This window comes from Ambystoma mexicanum, chromosome 2p, assembly GCF_040938575.1.
Source record: "Ambystoma mexicanum isolate Mex_15411 chromosome 2p, UKY_AmexF1_1, whole genome shotgun sequence".
NCBI classification, from domain to species: Eukaryota; Metazoa; Chordata; class Amphibia; order Caudata; family Ambystomatidae; genus Ambystoma; species Ambystoma mexicanum.
Window position 1 is genome coordinate 529,200,108 of NC_090923.1, and position 26,481 is coordinate 529,226,588.

Here is a 26,481-nt window from a genome sequence, read left to right on the forward strand (position 1 = left end):
AACAACAGTACCGGTAAGCATGCCGTTACCTTTGTTTCCGGACCGGAAAACTACGAGTTCTGCAAGTGGGAGCCTTTTAGCCCGCCAGGTCTGAGCTGGCAGGCGGAACGGCACCCGCTCGCAGAACTTGACGGATGCAACGGCACCATTCATGAATGGTGCTGGTGCATCCATCCTCCCCATTCCCATTGAGTCCAATGGGACTCAAATGGGAATGGGGAGTAATATTTTCTGCCACCCGGGAATGGGCAATTACCAGGTCTGCTGGAGCTGTAATGCCCTGGTAATTGCCCATTCCCGGGGGCCGGAAAATTCATGACTCTGGCGGCAGCCATGCCGGTATTTATCGGCACAGCTACCGCATGGGTCGTAATGACCCCCAATGTCTTTTTAAACAACCACCTAGGTCTAGTTAGATCCCCTCATCCGGGCTCAGACCTTCCACAACACTTCCCAACTTTAAACAAAGACTTCCGAAGTGCGATCACGTCTCGCTTGGTCACTACGTTAGCCTATGGCAAGTGCGTGTTTATTCACAAAATCACAGTTCGCACAGCGTTCCCCACCACCAGGCGCAAAAGCCTGTTTCACAATTCCCTCAGTCGGGTTCACAATTTTACGATCGTCAAAACTTCTGCTACGTGTCAAGGACTTTCATTGTACAAGGGGTTTGGCTTGTTCCTTGATTGACCACCATGACACCTCCTGTCGGCCTTCCCTATGGCCTACTGGTACTTGTAGTTTCTTAACCCTTTTAGTTCAATACAGTCTCTTTGTTCAGGAGAGGGGTACCAGCCAGAGATCTCCGAATGAGTGCCCATGTGGCGCCAGACCACTCTATCTTTGGTACCAAGTTTGTTCACAAAAGACCTCTCTAGCTTAATCTTCTTAATGTTGCCACTGCAACCTTGAGCCTAACACATTACGGCCCACTATCAGGTTCTTCCGACTCACCGGCTGTGCTGAACTCATTGGCGTTTCTTTTGCTGCTGGAGTCAAGGACGGTACTACGATGGCAACCGTGTCTCCCCGCCCTGGCTATTAGTGCGGGAGGGTTCCATGTACCGCTGACATCGGTCACACCATTCGCCAGCTGCAATTCCTGTTCTTATGCAATTGCCTGACTCTGCCTGACCCTTGTGTTGGGACATTTCAGGTTAACAGCTCTGGTCACTCACAGTGTAAAAAAGTGTTTGTGTCAGAAAAGAAGGGAGGGGTGGTTAGAGTTTCTAAATATCCTGCTGGACAGGATGGGGAAAAGATGTCATAAGGAAGGGGATACCATGCCTCACCCTTCAGTGTCCCACTTCCACTCCCCGAAGACCCCTCATCCAGGTGATCCTCCCACACTGGCCACCCCCAAGAACTAGATCCAATAGCGATGGCCGTGTCCTGGCCACCTAAATGACAGATCCCCGGGGACTAGTGAGCGAGACACCTTCAGGTTTCTCACAACAGGTCTGCTTCCTTCACATCTCATCCACATGAGTGCAGCCTTCAATTGTGCGATATAGTGTTGCAACTTCAATCTTCCCTTAACAGACATTGGTCTTTCATGTCGCTTGCCAACTCACCGGTTGTGTGCATTTATTTCTTGTCTTTGCAGTTTTTCTTTCACAAGTTTTAGTTACTTACCTGTAACTGTATTTCTCCAGCATTGGTATCTTTCATAGATTCAGATGCTTGAATATTCCCCGTCGCCAGACTGGGAATTCTCGGTGATAAAATAATTATAAAAATGTTTTTTAAATATACACACATTGCTACCTAGCCTTGCATGTACCTAGCCCATTATGGCCTATGAGCCATTCTATTATGTAGTCCCTCCAACTCATTTTGGTCCTTTATAGCCCCAACCAATGAGGTGGCAGGGCTTAAGCTCCGCCCCCGGCAGCCATCTTCAGATTTTGAACCGTAGAGACTACAGTACGATGGATGCTAAGCATAGGAGCAGCCTCTCAGGGGAGGCGAGCGGGCGCATGTGAATCTATGAAAGATACCAATGCTGGAGAAATACAGTTACAGGTAAGTAACTAAAACTTCTCCAGCATTGGATCTTTCATAGATTCAGATGCTTGAATAGAATACAAATCAGTTAAAACATGCCACCATCATATACATATATGCATAAATACAGAAAAACATATTTCTGATCAAACCTTTACCATGCAGTAACACAACGGTTACATACTCCACGAAAGGTGGGAAAAAAGGAGGTTGGTCCTACCTTATGCAAAGAGAAGGCAGAGCACTGCCTGTCCAACTACAGTTTCTTTGTTGGTATCTTAAGCCAGGGAGTAGTGTTTAGCAAACGTGTGCAGAGTGCTCCACGTTGGTGGCAATAGTTTCCAAGTCAAGGCTGCCAAATTATGGAACCTACTGCCACTAGACATAAGAGCAGACCAACCCTACCTAATTTCAGAAAAAATGCTATCAAACACCTCATTTCTACTGACCCCTAGCCCCCTACCCTTTGGTTAACTCCGTACCTAGATCAGCTTATTCCCACTTGCCCAATTTTCCCATTTAAACTCTGTGTCACCCTGTAAGTTGTATATTTGTACATTACATATTTTTGTAACCATATATGCTTTTATTTTGTATATTTTGTAACCATGTAAGCCTTTATATTGTATATTTTGTAACCTTGTAAGCCTTGCATTTTCTTACTGCTGCGCCCTGTTACCTACTGGTCTGGTGCGCATAAAGTGAATAAACAAACAAACCCGTGGCGGCTCTGCATATGTCCTACAAGGCCACCCCTGCGTGGAATGCTGTTGAAGCCGCCCTCCCTCTGGTGGAGTGCGATGACGGCAGTCTAGTTAGAGGGTCGCCTTTTATCTGATGGCAGTGGGTGATGCAGGACGAAACCCAGGGTGCCAGACCTTGTTTAGAGATATGCTGTCCCTAGGTACGGCCAGAGAAAGCAATTAACAGTCGGTTTGAGGAACAGAACTCCTTGGTTCTCTGCAAGTAAAACTTCAGAACTCTCGCAACGTCCACAGAGTTTAGTGCTCTTTCTGCTTCAGAAGTGTGATTCTGGAAAAATGTTGGCAAAACAATGCACTCAGTGAGTGTAATTTCTGACAGTACCTTGGGAAGGAACTTAGGATTTGGCCTTAATATGACACAGTCCCTCTGGAACAAAGTAAATGGAGGTTCAGACGACAAAGCTTGCAACTCACTGATCCTTCTGGCTGATGTGATGGCTATCAAAAAGGCTGTTTTCCAAGACGAGAACTTTACATTGCATCTGTGTATGGGTTCGAAGGGAGGTTCCGTGAGGGCTGTCAAAATGGTATTCAGGCTCCAGTTCGGAACTGGCGTGGGCCTAGGAGGATAAGTACGCATCAGCCCTTTCAGAAAGACTTTAACCACAGGCAAAGAGAGCAAGGATTGCATCTCCGGAGCTGTTGTGTATGCCGCTATGGCTGACAGATGGACCTTGATGGAGGACAATGAAAGCCCTGTTTTAGCTAGGCACAATAAGTAGGGTAGAACTTGGTCAACCGAAATGGTGAGAGGATTGAGGGCAGCTCTCTCGCACCACTTGGAAAACCGAGTCCATTTCCTGGTGTAGGTGACTCTTGTCGATGGGACTCTCACGGCCCCAATGATATCCCAGCATTCTGATATAGCTTAAGATTCATCAGTTTACGCTGCTCAGGAACCATGCCTTGAGGGATGGGCTCCTTGGGTCATGGTGGAGGACCTTGCGGTTCTGGTGCGTCAACAGATATTGATGCGCCTTGAGGCGAATCGGGGGCCACCGGGATAGATGCTTCGGAGTCGAGTACCAGACTTGTCCGCCCAATCCCGAGCAATTAGGATCATTGAACAATTCTGCTCCTTCAGTCTGCACAGTACCCTCGCAATGAGGGGAATGGGGGGAAAGGCATAGAGGAACCTTTCTGTCCAAGCCACTGAGAACGCGTCTCCCAGTGATTGACACTCCGGGTACCTCGAGGCAAACCTTTGGCACTTCTTGTTATCTTTGGTGGCAATGAGGTCGATCTGCGGATGGCCCCATAAGGCCAGATCCACTGGATTTCCTTTCTCATCCAGCTCCCACTCGTGCGACGACGTGTATTCCCTGCTTAGCTTGTCTGCTAGGACATTGTCCACTCCCGAAAGATGTTCTGCTTTAGCCTACACCCTGTGGTGCAAGGCCCATTCCCATAGCCATTGGGCTTCTTGCAACAGGATCTCTGACCTTGTGCCTCCCTGCTTGTTTGTGTAGTACATGGAGGTCGTGTTGTCTGTCTGGACTGCGAGTACCTGTCCAGCTACCACCGGCAGGAAAGCCTTCAGCGTCCACCTTATGGCCCTGAGCTCTAACACATTGATGTGGAGTTGGGACTCTTGCGCCGACCAAGTGCCCTTGGTTTAGAGGTCCGCAAGGTGAGCGCCCCAGCATGATAATGACGTGTCCGTCCTCAGCAGAAGGGTCGATGTCGGTGCTTGAAACAGCATCCCTTGTTGAAGATTCCGCTGAACATTCCACCATCGAAGAGCCTTGTGTAACATCGATGGAATCTGGACGAAGTCCTCCCAACATCGGAGAACTTGTTTCCATTGGTGGTCCAGAGCCTCCTGAACTGGTCTCATGCGAAGCCTGCAATTTGGTATGCGGAAGATGCACAAGGACATCATGCCCAGAAGGGATTTGTAAGAACGTACCGATGTTGTCTGTTTCTCCAGGAAGCACGAGGTTGAGCGTAGAATCGCTGCTACCCTTTCTGCCTATGGTCTCACCTTGGAAATGCTGGTATCGAACTCAGCGCCCAGGAAAAGAGCTGTCCTGCTGCGAACCGGGCAGGACTTCTTGTAGTTTATGGAGACACCTAACCCTTTTAGGAGGTTGATTGTCCTTAAAACTGCTGAGCGAGCCCTTGCGGTGGAACATGCTTTTATCAACCAGTCGTCCAAGTATGGGAAGACTTCCGTTCCTGTCCTCCTGAGCTTTGCAGCTACTGGTGCCAAGCACTCGGAACTGAAAATGAAGCTCTCCCACCGTGAACCTGAGGAACTGTCTGTGAGCTGGATGGATCGGTATATGGAAGTAAGCATCCTCCAAGTCTAAAGTTGCCAAGAAGTCGTTCTTGTTTAACCAAGTAAGCACTCCTTGCTATGCTACCATCTTGAATGTTATGCGTTTGATATATTGTTGAGCGCCCTCACGTCCAAGATGGGTCTCCATTGACAGTTTTTCTTTCTGATGAGGAAGAAGCGAGAGTAGAAACCCTTTCCCCTTTGGGGGTACGGCACCAGCTCTACCGCTGCTTTCTGGAGCAGTTTTTGAACTTCGGACATGGCCTGTTTTAACATGTGCACCCTGCGCAAAGATGGAGGCACCACCCATTTGTCGGATGTTATTGACTGCCAGTGTTGAAAGAACTGGCTTACCCTTCCCCCCACCGGGGTGTGACGTTGAGGGGACAGAATCGGATAGTCCATTTTTTTTGCCTTGTGACTTCCTCTGGGCGGAGCCCGCCTGCCTCTGTAGGAGTATCTGTTGGAGGATTGATACTTGTTCTCTTGGTACGTGCTACCTTGCGCCTTCTGACCATAAGAGGAGTGGCCGTACCCTCTGTATTTAGAAGATGAGCCCCTAAAGGGGCGAAAAGACCAACAGTCCTTATCCTTGTCCTTTAAAGAACTGATGGCTCGGGCCGTGTCTGTGTCTGATTTGATTCCCTTTAGGTGGTCGTCTATTTTCTTCTCGAAGAGCTCATGTCCATCAAAGGGCATGTCCAATATCTGCGCTTGGACTTCAAGCCTGAAATTAGTGGCCTACATCCAGGCCTGCCGTCTAAGTACTGTGCCATGGGCCATTTGTCTGAAGCCTGATTCAGCCATATCAACCGCTGCATCGATCATATGGTTCGAGGTTGCTTCACCATCGGCGATTATCGATCTAGCCTCTTCCTGAAGCTCTGGTGGTAACTGCTTAGCCAATTTGGACATGCGTAGCCAAAGCTCGCGATCATATCTCGCAGTCATGGCCATCGCATTACCCGCTCTGATGGTGACGCTGAAGCTGATACCTTCCTGCCCATGGATTCTAGCTTATGCCCGTCCTTGTCTGGTGGTGCTAACAGCGGCGAAGCGGGATTGGCAATCTTCTTCCTAGCCGCAACTGTGATAACAGAGTCCAGTTTTGTATGACCTCTCAAGCAAAGCGGCGCAGACTCAGGTACTTTACATTTCATCTCTGGTCTGGACACCAGAGCCGGGGTAGACAAGGGCGTAGATAAGATCTTGGATCCGGATACCCAGATGGTGTCGAGGAGCGGAATGGTGTTAATCGTCCTCCTGCTTTTGTCGCTGTGCTCATAAAGCACCAATTTCTTTTCCTCTGATGTAACCTGAATCTTGAACAGTTCTGCAGCCTTGCCTATTATGGTGTGGAAAGAAACTAGATCATCTGGAGGTGAAGCATCTCCTGGGGAATCTCTCCTCCTGGGCTTCTCGACGATGTACTCGTCCCACTCACTGGCTGCGTCAGGCTCCTGTGTAATTTTGCCTTCTTCTGGATCAGAGAATTCTCTAAAAGGATCCTCCTGCCAATCTGAGACTGAAACGGAGCACGGCACCATTGTGGGATCCCTATCCGGAGATCGAGGTCTATGCGATGATGGTGGTGATGGGGCCGTTGTCGGTGAAGCACTGTGAGTCCTGCTTCTAGACCTTCGAGGAGGCTCAGGTGATCGTGCCCTCTTCTGAGGTCTACTCCTATGAGGTGAACTTCTTGATGTGCCTGGAGTTGGAGACTTGTCTCTCCGGCGGGTTTCCGGTTCTAAGGGATCAGACGGCCTGCTCTGCTCCCTTTGACGCCTGTAGAACTCATCCATGATACTCTGCATGGACAACATCAGTATCGGGTCATGAGGATAGTCGGCCTCTTCCATAGAGGGCTGCCAAGGGGGACTGTGTTGCTTAGGGGAACGACAAGGTCGTTCTTCCACCACAACTGCATCTGAAAATTCCTCCTGGAGAATTACATCAGGAAGCTTTGCCATGTCCCCCAAAGGAGAAACTTGCACTACCATTGGTTCAGCAGCTTCAGCAGCCTCAAGGAAACTGTCCTCAATGACAGGTGTCACCTTGGCGTGAGTGGAAGGCGCTCCAGGATCCAATTCCTCCGTGCTCGACAGTTGTTCTGTCAACGAACGCGGCTTGGATGGTTTCTCCACCGTCGACGAGTGTTTTGTAGACAAATGTGTCTTGAATTGTCGCTCCCCCGTCGACGAGTGCTCCGTGGACGAGCGTTTCGTGGAGTGCTTCGTGGACGAATGGTGTGTTTCCTTCGTAGATGACTGTTTCGTGGACGATAAATCCAATGACAAGGATCTTGCCGTAGACGATGTCTTATGTGTAATTGTCGTCGATGAGGGTCTTTATCTTTCCCATCGCTCGTGGACGGTTTCCCCATCGACGAATGCGCCCCTGGCTTTTTGCAAACTCCTCCTTACCTTTGGAGGCAGATTTGGCTGATGAATGTGACTTTCTGGCTCGAGGAGTCCAGTGGAGGTACAAAAGGTATTAACTCCAGCTTCCTCTTACTTTTGGCAATGGGAGAGGAACTCCTTTCCACTGAAGAGAACCTTCTCTTCGAAGTTTGCCTCTCAGATGGAATGCTGGAGTGGACAGGAGCTGTTCTGACAGACTATTCGTCCGAAGATTGATCCCTGGCTTCCAGATGTAAAAGAAGTCTTCTGTGCCTATCCTGAACAGTCTTGTTGGAAAAGGTCTTGCAAATATCACATTTCTGAATGTCATGCGGATACAAGCAGTAAATACAATGTTCATGGGGGTCCTTCATGTAGACTAACTTCTTCTTGCATCTCGTGCAGTCCCTGAACAGGGAAGGATTCTTTACAGCCTGAGATGCAGCCATTTTGAAGAGAAGGTTTACACGACGATATTGGGTCAAAAACCAGAGATATTTGTCTCAAAAACCACCTGAGACCAAAGCCCCTAAACAGGGGAACAAAGTGGAATATATTTGAAAAATATATTCCACACAAAAAGTAGAAAAAGAATTAAAGAGCTCAGAGAGTTTGAGGATTCCCTATGTCTGTTAGACTGCGGTGAAAAATCAGAAGATGGCTGCCGGGGGCAGAGCTTAAGCCCTGCCACCTCATTGGTTGCGGCTATAAAGGACCAAAATGAAGTGGAGGGACTACATAAGAGAATGTTTCATAGGCCATAATGGGCTAGGTACATGCATGGCTAGGTAGCAATGTGTGTATATTAAAAACATTTTTTATAATTATTTTATCACTGAGGATTCCCAGTGTGACGACGGGGAATATTCAAGCATCTGAATCTATGAAAGATCCAATGCTGGAAAAGTCAAGGTTGGTACCATAGGCTTGGCCTAGCCTCTCCAACTCTGCCGTTCACCTGGGACGGTCACTGGCGTCCTTGAAACACAATTCAGTCTTCTTGTTTGAGATTTGACCTTCTCCACGTGTCTTTCACAGCCTTTTGCTGTGGTTCTCTACCCTTTTGCAAGTCCCTCAGTCCGTTGCTCTGCTCCAGTAGGTTCGCCTTCGCCCCAGATGTTATGCTCTTGCTCATGTTCCACCGTGCTCAGAGTGTGTCTCTATGTTACGCTTTTTATCCTTATCCTTAAGCTAATTGGTATCAGATGTATGCACTTAAAGCCAAGTGCCTGACTTTGCCTGACCCAATTATCGGGACATGTCCAATGAGATATGTAAGGGTTAGCCTCTTTACTCTCAGTTGCCCTTTTCCTCATCCCAGTGTTTGTGTAAAAAGGGGGGGAATTGGGACATCAGAGAATCCTATAAAATAGGATAGGTCAGGTGTACGGGAAAGGGGGAATCCCACGTCTCACCATCGGTCGCCTCAACCCTATTCCCCGAAGACCCATCACCCAGGTGATCCTCTCACACTGGTCCACCCGCAGGGTCTGGATCCAAAGGCGATGGATGTTATGCCCTGACCACCTGAGAGAGAGATCCCCGGGGACTTGTAGGTGAGACACCCTTTGGTTTCTCACATGCCCTTCCCCTATGCAATGTAGCCGCATCTGATTCACAGGGAAACCGGGAAAGGCAATCAAAGTTCCCCTGTTCTCTACCTTTTTGGTGTTGCACGGTGAAACAATAAGGTTGCAGGTCTAAGAACCATTGCATGACTCGAGGCTTAGAGTCCTATCGTTGACTTATCCATACCAAAGGTGAGTGGCCGGTGACAACTGTGAACTTTCTCCCTACAAAGTAGTACCTCAGATGGATAATTGCCCATTTGATGGCAATGGCTTCTAATTCCAACACAGAGTAGTTCTTCTGACGTGGGAAAGAGTTTACGACTAGTGAATAGGATAGGGTGTTCTAATCCATCGTATATTTGCAATAATACTGCTCCTAACCCTGTGAGAAAGGCATTGGTCTGGAATATGAATTCCTTAGAGAAGCCTACTACTTTTAGTACTGGATTTTAGTATAAGGTTTGTTTCAGGTTATTGTAACAAGCATCGTCCTCATCAGTCCAACACCTTGTCTGGGGTTCTGCATTTCTTAGTTTGTCTGTCAGTCTGGCTGGTCTATCTGAAAAAGTTGGGATAAACCTATGGTAATAACCAATCAATCCTAAGAATGCCATGAGGTCGTTCTTGATCTTGGTCATGGGGGCATCTAGGACGGTTTTCACTTTTTGTTGCCGGGGCTGAACACTGCCATTTCCTACAAAGAAGCCTAGGTATTTCATGGCTGACTGACCTAGCTTACATTTTGCTGAATTGACAGTTAAGCCGGCCTCTCAGAGGGTTCTCATAATAGTAGAAAGATGAAAAAGATGGTGTTCCTAAGTTTTAATATAAATGACTAGGTGGTCAATAAAGGGTCCAAAGAAATCGGAGTAAGGCTGTAATAACATTGTCCATGAGTTGTTGGAAAGTGGCTGGGGCCCGATGCAATCCAAAAGGGAGGCCTTTGAAATGGAAAAGTCCCATTGCCGTCGAGAAAGCTGTCTTTTACTATCAGTTCCATGTACAGGGACCTGCCAATATCCCTTGGTTAAATCTAGGATTGACAGGAATGTGGCATTTCCAAGTTTATCAATTAACTCATTGATGCGTGGCATAGGATAGGCATTGAAGGCAGAGATGGCGTTGACCTGCCTACTGTCTATGCAAAACCTCCAAAAATGATCGGGTTTAGTCACCAACACAAAAGGGGAGGACCATGGACTAGAAGAGGGTGTGATGGTGTTTGCCTTCAACATTTTTCTAACTTCATCAATTACTATCTGCTTTCATGCTTCTGGGAGTCTATATGTCTTCAAATGGACCACTTTCCCCTTTGGAGTTCTGATATCATGGTAAGTACCATGTACTCTCCCTGGTTTCTCACAGAATACATCGGGGAATGCAGTAATAAAGGTTGTTCAAATCTTCTGGTTTATGTTTAGATAGTTCTTGGGGAATAAGTTCAGAGTTGTCTTTCTCCTCAAGTAACAAACAAGACAACATAGAGGCGATAGTAGCGCAAGGATTTTCTTCCTACTCTTTCAGGATATTTAAGTGGTAGAGGTGGGTCTTTTGCCTTCTATCAGGTTGGGCTACTTTATAGGTACAGGTTCATGTTTGCTCTAGCACCTCAACATCAATAAAAGTCCAAAATCTGGCCGGGGACAGCCTCAACCTAAAGGGTCAATATAACTAATATATGTTTCGGACTTGACAAACATCCTACATCTAGTAAGCTATTTCCCCACCCCAAATAACTTGTTTCCCAAGGGAGCTTCACATTCATTATGCAGGTGGATGATGATGAATAATAATCCTCCCAACATTTACCTGACCAGAAAGATAGAGTAGTTAGGAGCTGACCTAAACTACTTGCAAATCACTTTTCTTTTTCAATCAATAAATACAAATACAAAAAAGCCCATGAGGTCGCGAATAAGCTACAAAAGTATCAGCTATGGGGGGGTTCAATGTCAATGATACGACTCCCCCACCCTCACATTATGATGGCTTTCGTCTTGGTAAAGATTTAGTTCCTTGTTACCCGATCCCCCTCATACCACTTTTGTCTCGGGAGGATAGCTTAGTGTTACGCTCACCAGGCTCCCACAGAGGCGTCGATCTGAACTGGACAGCTGCGGTCTCCACCAGTGTCACGCATAGGGCCGAGATGACGGACTGGACTGGCCCACCTAGCTTCGTTTGCTTGGGCCGTAGGAATATTCTTCTGTAAATGGAGAAAGGGAATTAACCACCCATGGGGTTGAGCGTAAATCCCCCCGCCCCCGCTGTTGTCCCCACAGATCACCTTTGATGTCCCCTGTTATAGTCTCACCTGATGGTTTGAAAAGATGAGCTCTCCATCCTGCATTGAGCGCAGGGGCGCGTTGATAACCAGTTGCTTCACTGGCTCGAAGGAATTGGTGAGTTCCAGAACAATAATGACTCCGAAAAGTATGTAGTTTGTAAGAGTTCACATGTCTGACTTTCACTCTTGTCCGATTCCTTGCAGTTTGCAGCTTGACCCCAGCGAAGAGTTCCTTGTGGTAGCTGACAAAGTTCAGGTAATGATTTGGCTTATCCTACACAGTTCAATAAAATAAGGCCAGAATGTAACCTGTGGCTTGCTCCCTTATTCAGGTGTGGAGAGAAAATATGAAGTTCGGGGAATAATGCCTCTGGCGGTAAAATTAGGTAAGTCCATTGTGGTGAGAAGAGTTCCCCTTGTTTGTCCCTTCGTCTCACCTTGTTGTCCTTTTGTTCCCCTTAGGGGCCGGGGTACGGCGAGGATGCAATTGAGACTGCGCCGACCCGTGAAGAGGAATAGTACCCCCGGCGGTGATCAGGTAAGTCTATGGGGGGTAGTTACTATTACCTCTGTTTATTCCCTTGGCTCACCTTTGCTGTTCTTGTGTTCCCCTTAGGTGCCAGAATGCGGCAGGAACGTGCAGAAGGATGCGGTGGATCGTGAGGATGCTGTGCAGGCCGGCGAGTTCAGCGCGGCGCTGCAGCAGGCGAGGCGGCGCACGTAAAATGCTTCTTTCTTCCAGCTCGAGGGCGCAGTGGAACCGGAATTCAGGTAAGGATCGAAGGTTTTGCTCTTATTCTAAATTCTTCTCCTTCTGTTCCTCCCTTTTTCTAGGAGCTGCAGACTCGAGGCGGGCGTGGCAGAAGACTGGATGCAGGCTTGCAGACACAGTGAGCGTTACGCTGCTGGATGCAGAATTACGCGAAGCATGTGCTGCTCTTCGGGCATGGTTTAAATAGCCTCCAAAGTAGTCCCAGGTAAGAATTCCTCCCCAGCCCCACCCGAGTGAAAAATAGTCCCTAGGTAAAATAGTCCTTCCAAGCCTCATTTGGCTTGGAGCTCTGCAGCATGGTCTGCATCAGGTAAGCTTGCAGCATGGTCTGCATCAGGTAAGTTCTACTCTATAAGCCTGGCGCCTATGGCGTCAGGACTGACTCTCCATATGAGCCTGGCGCCATAGGCACCAGGACTGCACCCAAACAGCCCCTAGCAGGGGTTTTTGGGCTTGCTCAAAATAACTTGATGCCTGCTTCCGGGTTGCTGGACCTGGTCCGGTTCCCCGGGGGTAGGCATCATGACACTTAGGGACAATGTGCTCACCTTGGAAGCAAGACTACATGGAGCAACACAAGTTTGATCCCCGGGTCCGCGCTCAGAAAACCTCTGGGTATTAAGCGCGTTATAAATAACCTATCATATCATATCATATCATAGGGCCCATGCCACTTTGAGACAAGTTTATTTTCAGAGGTACGTAAGAGGGCTAATCCTTTCAGTCCTAGTGAAATGATCTTAAATTTACCTTCTTGTCATAGGTAGAGTTTTGTTGGGCTTGAACTTTCTCCACGGTAGTGTGGAATAGACTCTGGACGAGTTTCATGTGCTCTCGCAATCGGGTCGCTGTCTGTGAGAGGGGAATTGGCACCTCTTCTCTTTCTTCTCTGGTTTCCCGGAGCATGTCTAAGACATCTCTTGGCTCTCTGCCATAGAGTAACTCAAAAGGGGAGAAACCGGTGGATGCCCAAGGGGTTTTCTCACTGCAAATAGGGGCCACGGGATCACAAGATCCCAGTCTTTCCCATCCTCATCTACCAATTTTCTCAGAATCATTTTGAGGGTCTTATTAAATCTCTCTACCATCTTCCATTTGGGGGTGGTAAACTGAGGCTCTTAGGGTGGTAATGTTTACAAACTCCTACACTTCATCCATAACCTTACTCTGCAATTGGATCCCTGATCTGTTAGAATTTCCTTGGGGAAACCAATCCTAGAAAAAAATAGCAACAGGTGTTTTAACATTTGCTGGGTTGTGTTGTCCCACATGGTGAAGGCTTCTGGGTACTGGGTAGCGTAAGCAACGATTACGAGAACATATTTATTACCCAGTCTAAAAGTTTCCAACTGTCCAATGATATCCATCCCAATTCTAGAGAACAGGACTTCTATTATCGGTAACAGGCTTAGAGGGGTAGGCAAGGGAATGTGTGAGCTGTTTTATTGGCATATCCCACATGTCTGAATGAAGTTCTTTATGTCAGCATGGATACCCGGCCAATAGAATTTCCCACTGATGTGAGCTTGAGTTTTAGATTGTCCCAAGTGTCCCCCAGTCCAATGAGAGTGTGCAATCTCTAGCATGATCTTATAATGTGTTTTGGGTATTACTAACTAAGTCCTACTTAGGCCTTCCCTGGAAGTTTCCCTTCTATATAGTAATCTCTGTTTCAGGAAGAAAAAGGCAATTCCCCTTTCTTGTCCTTGTCCCTCAGGAATCACTTGTAAGAAAGCCTCTGCGAGTACTGGATAATTTTGCTGGGCGAAGGCTAGATCGGGAAGGGTGGTAGGTTTCTCTTTTCTTTTTGCTTCAGTGATATGTATCTCTTTGACCTCTCCAAAGCCTAAGTTGCCTCTCTCAGTTTCCTCTGCTTCAATTTCTTCCTCGAAACGGGAAAATAGAGCCTTCTTAAGAATTCCCTGTGCAATTTTGTCCCCAGGGCGTATTTCGAATGGAGTTTCGCTGTGGTTCTGTAGTAGACCCTTTATGTATCCCCGAAAGTCTAGATCTATTATGCCTGCCAGGACATCAAACCAAACTTCCAGGCCAGGCCAGATTTTGGGGCCAATCTTATATAACAACCTTTGTGAAAACAAAATCAAAATATCGAGGCTGAGTACCCCAAAAGGAAATACACCGAACACAGGTTACAAAGGAACATACAAAGATCTTTATTTTATACTGAACAGTTTTCCAAGAAAAGTAACAGATAGCTATCGGCCCTCAATACAACACAACGAACTCCAGCGTGGTTCAGTGTGCTTAGTGAGAGACGCTGTACATTAGAATTAGTTGCTCTTTTATACCATCTGCGAACATGATGTCCAACCCTACTTCGGGTTAATATTCCTCTAATACATTACTGATCTAGGGTTCATGCCGGGTTCATACCGCTATATGCATAGGGTTTGCCTTTAATACATTTGCCAACAGGCCTACATGGTAACAGTGTATTTTAGGATTTCTCATAAAGGTCTTCTCAAACATTAATACAATGTAGTTAAACAAGTGTTCGTAGTTCAGTATTTGGATACATTGTTCTTATCATATGCTCATGGATTAGTTTCATTGCACGAGTAATCCTTTACACACAGGTCAGCGAAGGACAAGGTCTCAGTTCACGACCCCAAAAAGTGGCCTGCAGGCAAGTTACATATTAATTACACACAGAGGTCAAGACGGCCATGTTGTATTTCGGAATGACATCGTCCACCATTTTAACTCACAGGGTGACTTTACAGAGAGAACCTAAAATGGCGGATTGACCTAAAATGGCGGTTTACTTTGATTCTAAGGTCAGGACCTTGCAACACGGATTTCTTCGCAAGTGGCTTACAAGCAGCTTGGCGTAGGCCAACATACATATGTTCGTTGCAAATAGGAGGTACGATATCATTTCCCGATTGACAAACCCTCCTTTTGGCCCATGGCAAGAGCTAAACTACTTCGGATCTCCTTGCAAATAACTCCATGCATCATCGTCCATGCACCCTGAATCACTGTCAGAAATATCTATTTGCCATCAGATCATTTGCTAAAATTTCCTTTAACACGTATTCCTTGGAGGTTTTATCCGGGGCATACACTTTATGTCCTATCGTACCTATCACTTGTGCGCAACATCCCCCTAGCATCAAACATATACTAGGTAGACACTGGATACAACAACAAAGGAACAACAGAATTCCCAAAATGATCAGTAAGACCGAAAGTACCTTCCAACCCCAAGATCGCAAGAAGTCCCAGAACCAAGCGCTAAGATCCCAGTTTCCCTCGGGAACATGCATTTCTGAACTAAGGTCATGCAGATTCTGTATTGCCTTGAAGATAGTTGGGGAAGAATCTGGCATGAAAACAAAGCAAGCGGACCCCACTAATTTACACACTCTACCACGTTCAGCCAGAATGACATCTAATGCCATCCGGTTCTGAAGCGCTACTAGTCTTATCGCTTTCTGTTCTAATGTCATATTATAGAGTATGTCCATGGTCCGGTTGATGGTTTTCTCCAGTACTCTCGCTAGTCTTCTGATATCTTCGGAATTCGCTATCTGTCCCCGAAACGGCACAGATGATTTTGCTACATCTCCCAAGACCTGTGCTGGAGTGTCACCATTCTCGTCCCGCCGTGGACGAGCCTTTGAAACATCTACTGTACTAGCTATAAATACCCCAGGTAACAGGATCCCTAAATAACAGGTTCCCTGACAATCCCTGGGCAACCATGGAAATGCTACATTACCGCAAACAAAGTAGACAGGTTCGCCTACATACAAAGGTCTGTCTTCCCCAGTCAAATTTGCAACGTTGACACAACCTCTAAAATCTCCCATTGACTGAGTACCATTCCTCTGTGTGCAGAAAGAAACTGAATCGGGGCTAAGGTTAACAGTGTAAGAAGGAGGCATGGCATCCTTAATGCCTATCAGAGCCATCTTGAAGGAAATCAAAGATTGGAAAGGACGAGACAGTGGGCCTCATTACAACCCTGGTGTTAAGGGGTTAACGGCGCCGTAAAAGGCTGTGGCGCCGTTAAACCCTTAACACCAGATTCACACTTTAACGCCTGCTTTTTGCAGGCGTTAAAGTCCATCCCGCTAAGGGACCTTGGTGCTAATTACGGCACCGTAATTTACGGTGCCGTAATTAGCGCCTTCCCCATTCCCATTGAGCCCTATGGGCCAAAAATGGGAATGGGGAAGGGGCCATGGTGAATGGGGATTTACCGCCCCGCCAACCTTGGAATGGGGCGGTAAATCCGCCATCCACCATGGCGGAATCCGGCATGGACCATGGTGCTGGTAGCACCATGGTCCAACGCCAGGGTTGTAATGAGGCCCAGTCTATCAGAAGGCCTAATAGAAGCAACGTTAAGCTTACTCCTATTTGCGAAAAGCGAGCATCCCAGGGGAGTCAGAACACGTTTCTCAAAACTATTCAAATTAGTGCCATCAAAGTTCCCTGAGATGCTATTGTTCCAACGGCCAAAGAACAGTGCTCTAAGAGAAGCATAACAAGCAGTTGTCAAAGGTAAAGGATGAATATACCAACCTAGCCCCTTATCCCCGTGTTGCGGTAAATGTGAGCAGACCCAACAGTTGGACTTATTAAAAATGGCATGTGTGGCATTCATGATAAATAGCAGAGTATTATTGTGGTACCTTTGTCTATGCTGGAAGTCCCTAGGGGACAGAGTATGCAAATGTAAGAAGGGAATAGGAATAGTAGGTACATTTTCAGTCAGTAACAAGGACTCTAAAGGATGAGTTTCCTCGAGGTACCATAAGCCTAAGACAGTGACTATTATAAAACCAAATATTATTATAAGAACACAGCAATACGTTTTCGGGGCCCAAGTACTTTGTCCATTATCCCAGTTGGTCACACAATCATTTACAAGTCCCATACGAGCGGTAGCAGTGGCAGGCATTGTAGTCTTCAAACGGAAACCCCCAATGTTCGTTGCTGGTGACCTCCCTGACGCGCGACTTATTAGTCCTTCCACAACCCTAGCCAACAGAATCCCCTTTCTCAAATTTGGGCAAAAACAAGCCCTCGATGATCCTTTCCTTCTCCGAATGCACAGCCGAACCGTGCCGCAAGTCTATCAGATGCACAGCAAAACCGTGCCATAAGTCTATCTTCTTGGACGCAGATTGTACCTTGCTTTTCCCAGTAGTGATTGATCCGTAAACAATGTGTCATCACTTCCCGTTGCAAGCAACATATCAGAAACAAGTGAAGATGCCGAATTTGAAACAGCAGTTTCTGGAAGCAAAACTTTTGGAGGGAGAGTGTAGAGACAAAATGGCAGGTTTCCCAAGCCTCACAGGCTCAGAAAGATTCTCTGATACACTCTCAGCGCTATCTACTGCTTTGGGATCATTGGTTGCAGAGTTAGCAAGGGGTTCTGTTTCTTCTGTATCGTGTGGCACTGGGTGAGGAAGTTTCTTGACGTGCGATGCGTGGATCCAGTTCTTTCTGCCAGAAACCCGCACCGCCATCTGTGTGACCAACAGGACCTGGAATGGGCCCCGCCAGCGAGGTGCAAGGCAGGAAGAGCGCTCAAATGGTTGATGAACACCCAGCTCCCAGGCCGTATGCTGTGGCCCGGGCCCTCGTATCGCACAGGTAAAGCCTCTCGCACCTGGTGATAAATCAAATGCAGGTTTTTAGTCAACTGGCTGCAATAATCTGAAAGTAATACATTTTCAACATTTCTCAAAGATCTACATTTAGGAAGGTTCCAGATATTGGCCGGTCTCCCCATTACCACCTCAAATGGAGAGAGCCCAGTCTTAGTTTGAGGGGTTGTACGCATGGATAATAACACGATCGGTAAGGCGTTCGGCCATTTTAATTTAGTGCCGGCACACGTTTTAGCGAGCTTGTTCTTGATGATACCATTGTGTCTTTCTACTAGTCCGGCGCCCTGAGCGTGTCTGGCCGAGTGGAACCGTTTGTCGATCTGCAGAATTACAGCAGCGACAAAATGTGGACCATTGTCCGACCAGATGACTCTTGGTAGCCCGTACCGTGGGAAGTATTCTTTTAACATGGTATTCGCAGTAGTCATGGCCGTAGCATCTTTGACAAGGAAAGCCTCAACCCATTTACTAAAAGCACAGATGACCACTAATACGTACTTCATATTGTTGCACCGCTCCATTTCAATAAAGTCGAAATGGATGACTTCGAAGGGGACAGAGGGTGGCCCAAAACCTCCCCTTGGAGTTGCTATCCCCTTTCCCACATTATGTTGTAGGCAAATCACGCAGTCCTGAACATAGCGCTGGGCAATTTTTGAAATTTTGTCATTTGCCCAAATTTTCTGTAACATTTTCGTGACTTTCTGGGCACATATATGCGTAGGACCATGGGCCATTATGACCATCATTACATAAGTGTCAGGGAGTAGCCATTTCCCTTCAACTATGTCCACCCAACACACGTCATCATCGAGTTTCCCCAAGCCTTCAGCCCACCTCTTGAATTCTTCTAACGTGGCATCGGCTTGGACATCCCGTACAGACCCAACACCCTCGTTCATTGCATAGGCATTTACAGTCTCCTTTGAAACATACATCTCCGTAAAGAGATCGGTAGCAGTTTGTCTAGCTATCTGATCAGCGAAAGCATTCCCTTTTCCTATGTCATCTGTAATCTTTCGATGTGCTGCACATTTTATGACGGCTAACTGAGTAGGGAGCGCAAGCGCTGAGAGCAGTTGTACTATTAGGGAGCCATGTTGGATTTTGCTGCCATGTGAAGTTAAGAACCCTCTCTCTGACCAAAGTCTCCCAAAGTTGTGAACCACCACAAAGGCATAATGACGATCAGTATATATGTTTACTGTAAGCCCTTTGGAAAGTTCACAAGCTTGGGTCAATGCTATAAACTCTGCGGCCTGCGCGGAGTTATGCGTGATTCTCTTGGTTTCCACAACCGTGCTTAATGTGGTGATTGCATAAGCAGCTGTGGATGTACCATCCGGAAGTTTGAAGCAGGAGCCATCACAAAGCAGCTCTCCTTGCGGATTATTCAAAGGAGTGTTTTTCAAATCAATTCTACCCTTTGTCTCTTGTTCGGTAGTATACAGACAGTCATGTGTCTCTTCATAGCCGCAAGCAATACCTTGCGGGAAAGGTAGGAGTTCAGCCGGATTAAGAACACAACACCTCTAAATTTGGATGTGAGGAGCAAACAAGATCAATTCATATCTCGTCAACCGTGCGGAAGTGAGGTGTTGCGTTTGGGTTCGGCTCAGTAGAACATCTACAGAGTGAGGCACCATCAGGGTTAGATCATGGCCCAGGACCATTCCCTCACTCTGTTTTACAGACGCAGCAGCAGCGGCAGCTCGCAAACATCTTGGCAAAGCACATGCTACAGGATCAAGGGCGGAAGAAAAGTAACCGTACGGCCTATTCTTCCCTCCATGTTCCTGCGTTAATACAGCCAAAGCACATCCATCACATTCATGCACAAACAACACAAAGGCGTTTTCATAGTTTGGTGTGCCCAAAACTAGTGCCGAGCGTAATGCAGTCTTGAGCAAGTCAAACGATTGCTGGTGTACCGCGTTCCACGGCAATGGCGAAGAAATGCCCTTCTTTGTCAAAGCCAACATCGGTTTGATCACTAGTGAAAAATGTGGGATCCACAACCTACAGTAAGAAGCCATTCCTATCAAGGATCTAACTTCCTTCTGTGTACTTGGGACAGACATGCCAGAAATGTGTTTTATTCTTTCAGGTATCAATCTTCTTCCCTCCTTTGACAGGAGATAGCCTAAATAAGCGACCTCCTGGCAACAATATTGAAACTTTTTAAGCGAAGCTTTGTGACCATGTTTAGCTAGATGAATAAGCAACAACACAGTGCCTTCCTTACAGGCGCTCTCAGAGTCAGCAGCTAAAAGCAGGTCATCAACATACTGAAGCAATGTACAATTAGAGGGCAGTTCAAGGGTATCAAGCTGTTCTTTCAAAGCCCTACTGTAGATGCTAGGACTCTCTGTGTAACCTTGAGGTGCACGAGTAAATGTGAACGAGCGTCCCCCTAAGGTGAACGCGAACAAGTATCTACTATCCTTGTGTATAGGAATACTAAAGAAAGCATTCTTCAGGTCCATAACACTAAAGTAAGTAGCTGTAGCTGGAATCATTGTCAATATTGTCGTCACATCAGGCACAATTGGAAATTGAGGAGCGACGACTTTATTAATGGCACGTAAATCAATTATGAAACGGAAAGGAATTGCATTATCGCCTTTCTTGTAAACGGGTAAAATCGGACTATTGCACAAACTTCCTGAAATTTCCTCAATCACCCCGCAATGCACAAATCGGAAACAATGCATTTCAAAGCTCGCTCGCCCTCCACTGAAATCTTATACTGGGGAATGCGTGGCAGCTTGATTCCATGTTTCAAGACTATCTTAACAGGCTCAATCTGCAAAACACTGACATCATACTCGTCAACAGCCCATAAGCATTCTGATACATCACTGAATTCTGGCGGCAAAGGTCTAGTTAAGAATTGAGAGACAGAAAGTTGCTGTGGTGAAATCGTCAAGCGCACTCCATCGGAAGAGCAATAAATTATTGCATTTAATTCTTTAATAGATTTAAACCCAGCAAATTCTCTCCACAATTTGAAGTCAAAAGGAATGGACAGTGGTCCGTAAAGGGACCCAAAGAAATAGGTACCAGAGAAGAAACTGCACAAACAACTGTTGTGCCAGAAAACCCTACAGAAACATTAGTTTGCCCTGAAAGTGGAATGTTTGGAACCCGTGAATGATCAATGGAACACTTCTGTGCTCCAGTATCTATCACAAACTGATGTTTCCTATTTCCTACTACCATTTCAACCTAGGGACCTTTCTGATTGACGGGAATAGGTGTAGGTTCCAAACCCTGCTTTGGACAATCCTAACGAAACAGAATATCATCAAAAGGAAGCTCTTCAGATAGATATGCAGCAGAAGGATGATCAAATATGTTCCTAGTATCCACACTTGGAGTCTGATTGTCCTGTAAGAAAGGTTGCTGAGGATCCTGTGCAAACTGACCTCTACCAGGCCCCCTACACCCGGGCGACCTTTAGACCGTCTACCCATATTCCCAAATGTGTTATTCGACCTCTGTCGAAGGACAGGGCATTGTGCACGCCAATTACCCTCTGTGTCATATACCTCAACTGGAGTTATCGACATATCTGAAATCATCTAAGCGCGTCTTTCGTACAAATTCGTGCTTCCTTAGATATCGATTTACGACAAGGAAGGAACCGTTTCTGTACATACATACTTTCCCCCTCGTCATCCTCATTCTTTAACCTTTCCAACTCCTTTCTATACTCAAATAACCTCTCGACATGCTCATTAACTTTCTCCACAGTGTATCTTGAAAACGCTAAAGTGTTTAGATCCCTTAACCTTTGCGGCAGATCTATTTAATTTGCCCCACATTACACATAAATGAATCCCTAAACCTTCAATAAAAACATTTTTCTCAGGAAAATTATCCATATTAAAAAGAGGGGAAAAAACATTAGCTTGATCATCTCTCTCCATACAATGCTTAGCCCATGCAATCAAATCCCGTTTCTTCTCTGGCGGTACAGTATTGCGGGTGACAACTCTTGAGCCCGCACCCTGATCGGCTACAAGTGGCGCAAGACCACTTGGAAGAGGGGGAGCAGGCAAATTCAATGGAGGTACTGTTACTGGTGCAATAGGAAGGGGTGGAGGAATAGGTGGAGGAACAGTAACTGGAGGAAGAGGAACAGTAGGAGGAGCAGGAACAACAGGAAGAGGCAAAGCAGCAGGAAGAGGAACATACGGAGGTGGCGCAGAGGCACCAGGCCGTCGTTCATTTAACAATTTGTCAATGAAGTCGTTGATCTTTAGAAGGATACATTTTCTGAATTCCAAGTGAGAAAGCCCTATCCATATTCTTAGTTGACTCAGAATGTTTATCTTGGTCATATAATAATGCTTTTTCGGCATTCGTCTTATGACGGCGCGCATGTTTTTCTCTACTCTTAAGTTGCTGCAATGCTTCTTTTTTCCAATTCTGAAAAACATTGAATGCTGCAGGTCTAGCCTTTTTCTTTAATAGATTTGACTCTAAATACTCAATACGAGGGAATTCAAAACTACCATTGGTTTGCCACTGAAGTTCGGAGGCATGTCTGTTTTGTTTGTGTGAAATATCATTAAACACCATACTTCCAATGCCTTGCTTACAGTACATAGTGCACGCCGGCGACCCCCCCTGTGGTGCTGGACGGCTAAATTCCAAAGATTGTCTATCACTGCGGAACAACGCCCTGAAGCAGGTAGACAATTTCCCAGACATATCAAATTATTGGTGTTACCTGGTCAATAATTGTGTCTGCAGATACAATACGCCAAAATCAAATTATCAGGATATTTAAGAATCGGGTCACGACTCACCTGATTAGTCCTAAGGAGGTCTGATCAGATTACAAAGAATCTTACCTAACTAATCTTACCTCGTGTTTGGTGATTTCGGAAAATCTGCCCGCCTCGTTAAGTGGACCCTCGTCAAGAAGCCGTCTCGGACCATAAGCTAATCGTCCAGGGATTGGGTCGTGCAGCGCTGCTGAGGTGTCGCGTCTCGTTCAGAAGGGGCCCCTTATTTTGTCACACCGTCCGATCCCGGTCCGATAGCATGCGTCAACCTTCGACAATCCGGCATCAATCTTGAGGGTCCCTATTCGGGCGCCAACTGTGAAAACAAAATCAAAATATCGAGGCAGAGTACCCCAAAAGGAAATACACAGAACACGGGTTACAAAGGAACATACAAAGATCTTTATTTTATACTGAACAGTTTTCCAAGAAAAGTAACAGATAGCTATCGGCCCTCAGTACTACACAACAAACTCCAGCGTGTTTCAGTGTGCTTAGTGAGAGACGCTGTACATTAGAATTCTTTGCTCTTTTATACCATCTGCGAACATGATGTCCAACCCTACTTCGGGTTAATATTCCTCTAATACATTACTGATCTAGGGTTCATGCCGGGTTCATACCACTATATGCATAGGGACTGTCTTTAATACATTTGCCAACAAGCCTACATGGTAACAGTGAATTTTAGGATTTCTCATAAAGGTCTTCTCAAACATTAATGCAATGTAGTTAAACAAGTGTTCTTAGTTCAGTATTTGGATACATTGCTCTTAACATATGCTTGTGGATTAGTTTAATTGCACGAGTAATCCTTTACACACAGGTCAACGAAGGACAAGGTCTCAGTTCACGACCCCAACAAGTGGCCTGCAGGCAAGTTACATATTAATTACACACAGAGGTCAAGGCGGCCATGTTATATTTCGGAATGACATCGTCCACCATTTTAACTCACAGGGTGACTTTACAGAGAGAACCTAAAATGGCGGATTGACCTAAAATGGCGGTTTACATTGATTCTAAGGTCAGGACCTTGCAACACGCATTTCTTCGCAAGTGGCTTACAAGCAGCTTGGTGTAGGCCAACATACATATAGTCGTTGCAATAGGAGGTACAATATAATTTCCCATTTGACACCTTAGGACTATGTCTGTGGTAATTATCCCTCTTTTGCTGCTACAAATGTCAAAGCCTATGGTTTCTTATGTGGTGGTAGAGGGGTCTGAGGCTCTCTGACTAAGTTGCTGGAATTTTAGGGTCCCCCAATTTGTCTCAATTGAGTCGTATCCCACTTCTGACACCATATGCAAGGGAGGCATGCTATCACAAGTATGACACTGACACAAAAGGTGCAATGTGTAAAACCTTTATTAAAGAGTCTGGGTTTGGAAAAACTCCTACTTTGCCTATAGCTAGGAAGGGAGTAGGCTCTACCATCAAACAATAAATAAAACAGTCCCAGCTGAGTCCATCAAATCAAAATGGCCTACACTAACAAAACCTAATGCCTGCCCTATCTCTTGTACAAAAAGTATGTAAAGGAGAATATGTATGCAAAGGAAAATCTGTGTTGAAATATAAAGAATAAATGTGGCTGAGTCAGATCTCCTCCCCACATTAGACAGCATGGAGTAAGATGGTCCCCGTAGACAGTATGACAGACTCTGGCTCTTAACACAAAGGCAGTTCAAAACATGTATTGAGGCCCGCTTGACCTTCCACGTTAAAGTCTCACTTTCCAGCTTTCAAAACACATTTCAACAAAAAGTTCACGGCGGTCTCCCGCTGTCGGACTTTGACCTTTCAAATCAAAAGTTCACGTTGGTCTCCCTCAGTCGGGCTCAGACCATTCAAAGCAAAACACTTGCAGGGGTTCCCTTCCCCAAGCTTAATTCATAAACTTTAGGGGTTCCCTTCCCCTAACTTATTACATTTCCGGTCTCCCTCAGTCGGACTGAGACTGTTTCCTGATGTCGAAGACTTTCGAATGTGCGTGGCTTTTACTACAGACCTCTGCAGGACCACTTTGACTTTCCCTTCAGCTTACACTTTTGTGTTATTTGCCCTAGTGTCTCTTGGTCTGGTTAGTTTGAACTTATAATCACAAAAAGTTCAACGTTCACCTTTTTACCCTCTGCCATTTCCTGGGGTCAATTTTGGTCACTTCGCCTTTTACAGTTCATTCGCTTTATCGGCTCATAATACAAACATTTCACCTTTCACAGAGACTTTCGAGTGGGCTACTTCCGTTTGGCGGACTACTCCGCTACTCGGTATCGCTGGTTTCACAGCTATCGGTACTTCAAAGTTCATTCACATGTCTGCCTTCTTTCGCGTCTCAACCACACGCATGCAGCCTTCAATTGTGTGATATAGTGTTGCAACTTCATTCTTTCCTTAACACACACCAGTCTTTCATGTCGTTTACCAATGCAACGGATGTGTGCGTTTCTTTCTCATCTTTGCATTTTTTTATTCACAAGTCAAGGTTAGTGCCTTGGCCTCACCTCCTCAACTCAGTCGTTCACCCGGGAGTGTCGCTGGCGTCCTTGAAACATAATGTAGTCTTCTTATTTGGGATTTGGCCTTCGCCACGTGTCTTTCGCAGCCTTTTGGAGGCAACGATCCCCTGCAGGGAACTCCTGTAACGCTCACCTGGCTCCCACAGAGGCGCTGGTCTGGTCTGGGTTGCTGTGGCCTCTTCAAGCGTGATGCGCAGAATTCGGACCACCGATTGAACAGGAACCCCAAATCTTGCTTGTCTGGCCTGTAGGAATATCCTTCTGCAGATGAGAAAGGGGGTTAACTGTCTGCTGAATAGTGTGCTTGCGCCCCCCTCCCCCCCTTCGTTCTTCTCTGATTCCTCCAAAACCCCCGGTTTAAGCTCACCTTATGGTTTGGAAGGATGAACTCTCCATCCTGCTTCTGGTGCAGGGGCGCGCGTTCGTCCAGTTACTTCACTGGTTTTCAGAATGGCGCTGGCACATCCACTTGACTTTTCTGAGCGATACGCCGTAAGTATGAAGATGCAAAAGTTCAAGTGTGAGCCTCCTTTTATGTTGTCTTTTCTGTCCTTTATTTCAGATGCAGAACAAAGGCAATGCGTTGAGGGGTTAAATTGCCGGTGGTAAAATCAGGTCGGTTAGTGATGAGGGCGACCCCTCTAAATGTCTTTATAATTCCCCAGTAATGTCTTTTGTCCTTTCCCCATAGGGGCCGGGGTGCGGTACCTGCCAAAGATGCGGCGCCGACCCGAGATGTGGAATGGTTCACCAAGAAAAGCCGGTAAGTAATATGGCTGAAAATTCGTCTTTCCTCTTGTGTTCCCTTGCTCACCTTTTGTCTCTTCTTCTCTCCCCTAGGTGCAGAGATGTGGCGACCGGTGCTGAGAGCCGCGATGGAGCCTGGCGGCGTCTCGGGAACAGGTGAGCGAAGCGCGGCGCTGCAGCGAGCATCGCGGTGCTTTTAAATGGAAGTCTTCCTTCAGGAATGCTGGCGTGAAGATTCCGGATGCAGGTAAGAAGATTGAATAAGTTCTTGGTTTTCACCTTTCTCTTCTCTTATTCTCTTACAGGTGTTCCAGGTTCGAGGCGGGCGTGGCTGGAGTCCAGGTGCAGGAGCAGACACGGTGAGCCTTCAGCTGCTGGGATGCAGAACAACGCGAAGCACGTGTGGCTGTCCGGGCGTGGCTTAAATAGCTTTGGAAGAAGTTCCAGTTGAGTATTCTTCCACAGCCCCACCCAAGTAACAAAATAGTTCCTTCAGAAAAATAGTCCCTCCTAAGCCTCATTTGGCTTGGTTCTTCATGCAGCATGGTCTGCATCAGGTGAGTGTGCAGCATGGTCTGCTTCAGGTAAGTGCACCAAACACTTCCCCTTATGAGCCTGGCGCCTATGGCGCCAGGACTGATGCCCAACATGAGCCTGGCGCCAACGGCACCAGGACAGAG